The following is a 1,794-nucleotide window of genomic DNA, read 5'->3' as shown; positions in this document are numbered from 1 at the left end:
TTGTGCCTCAAGGGACCATGTTTTACAGCTGGAAAATGGCCAAGCAACTGATTGGTAGGGAGGGTGGAGACGAGGGTGAGCAGAAAGAGCTTGGAAAGGCAGTAGATCGTAGGCACAAGAAAGGAAGCTGTTCAGGCGGCTCCTGAGTTCCTTTGGAGCCTTGACATCGCTCTGTGTTTTCTTCTCTCTCACCTGTTTCCTCATGATAGCCTTTCACTGTGCTTGTTTTTCCCCTTTATCATTCCCGAACCTCCCCCTCCCTGCCTCAGCCATCCTCGCCCTTGGAGGTAATTATCATCCCCCAACCCCCATTCATTCAGCAAGTGGAGATGATGAGGAAGGGATGCAGCGCACAGCTGGGTCCCACTGCCTGGCAGGCAGCAGGCCTTCAGTGTGCGTCTACCAACTGGAGAGGCCAGCACTATCTCTGCCCTTTTGGGCCTTCGACTTCCACCAGGATCACCCCCATCGTCTGGCAAAGCAGATTTGTTAACCCGGTGAGCGTTGGGCAGCTCACCTGACACAGGTAGAGAGTGAGCTTTCATAGGGTTTTGTGGAAAGTGGGGTTTGGGTGGAGTTTGAAGGAAGCAGTGTCTTCTTTCAAGCAGGGCCATGTGGAAGGGACCCGCATCAGATCTGGGCTCCAAAGTGCACCGGTGGCTCTGTTCCCTTGGGAACCACAGCCGTTCTGGAGCTCCGACCTGGGTTGGAAATCCAGGCTCTCCTCTGGCAAAGCTGACTTAAATTCTCCAGGCCGGAGCAGGAAGTAAGTGTCCATTCTTACAGACAGAGTTTCCAACAGCAAAGGTTTTGCTACGTCATGATTTTGGAGTTTAAAGTTCTTTTTGAATGAAACATTCATTACACAAAGGGATCCTTATGATACTTTGCAGGTACAGGCACACATCCTTGAGAAAGAACGTTCCTTGTGAAGTTTAGGAACGTAAATACCGTCAGCTGGCTTTATCTGCTTCTGCCATTGGGGCCCAGCTGACCCTGCAGTTCTATCTCTTAGTCTCTAGGGGGCAGCATGGATATTTGTCAGTTAAGTGCTCCGTTGACTCCAGGGGGGCTTGGAGGAGGCTGTTACAGCAGTCCCGTCTGGATGAGGGGGCTCCCGGGGACATGAGGGGAAAGAGGTGGATTTAGGACCCAGGTTGGAGGTAAACCAACCTGGGGAGAGAGTGAGGAGGCGGCGTGGCAGGTGCTGACATGCAGCGAGGAAGGAGGTAAAGAGGAACAGTTTTGGAGGGAAGAGTTCGGGTTCCGCTGGGCTGAATTTGAGGTACAGCCTTGCAGGGATGCCTGCTAAGAGCATATGGGGTCAAAGTGCAGGCTGGGGGGAGGGGTGGACAGCACAGTGAACTGGTGCAACCGAAGCCCCCAGGAAGGCTTAGTTAGCTCAGGAAGGGGTGCATGGGGAGAAGGCGGCGAGGGAGAGGGGCGGGGGGAGAGGCCGGGGACAAGCGAGCTCGAAGCCCAGGGAGGAGGGCCTGCGTGTGCGGACTGAAAGTGCCCGCTGGGTTTAGGGACAGGGCCCCTGGGGCCAGGTTTGAGGAAGGAATGGAAGGTGANAGTCGGTCAAGGTCAAGGCCGGAATGGCCACGGGCCCGGCTAAATGCTGCTGGAAAGACGAGTTAGTGAATGCCGGCCGAGGACCCGGTTACCTGGGGGAGGGCAGGAGACCAGGCTCAAGGTTAGGGGGCGGTACCTTCTTCCAGGTGGGAGGGGCTCCTGGCCAAAACCGGTGGTGGGAGGGCGAGTGGTATCAGGGGAGCTGCCTGGGTCGGGGTC

The 1,794-nt window shown here is 55.9% G+C and overlaps 1 protein-coding gene across 1 annotated transcript in view; it reads left to right on the top strand.

Moving 5' to 3' along the window:
* The first annotated feature begins 1,087 nt into the window (after positions 1–1,087).
* The window catches only part of MEAK7 (MTOR associated protein MEAK7), an 18,601-nt gene continuing 17,894 nt past the window's right edge, over positions 1,088–1,794 (top strand). The window contains exon 1 of the mRNA XM_077754077.1: positions 1,088–1,229. The gene's annotated coding sequence lies outside the window, so the exon portion shown is untranslated. The remainder of the gene's footprint in view (positions 1,230–1,794) is intronic.

Source organism: Crocuta crocuta, unplaced genomic scaffold (genome assembly GCF_008692635.1).
Source record: "Crocuta crocuta isolate KB4526 unplaced genomic scaffold, BGI_CrCroc_1.0 scaffold61, whole genome shotgun sequence".
NCBI lineage: Eukaryota > Metazoa > Chordata > Mammalia > Carnivora > Hyaenidae > Crocuta > Crocuta crocuta.
Note: the sequence above shows the minus strand (reverse complement) of the source record. Positions and strands in the feature narration are given on the sequence as shown.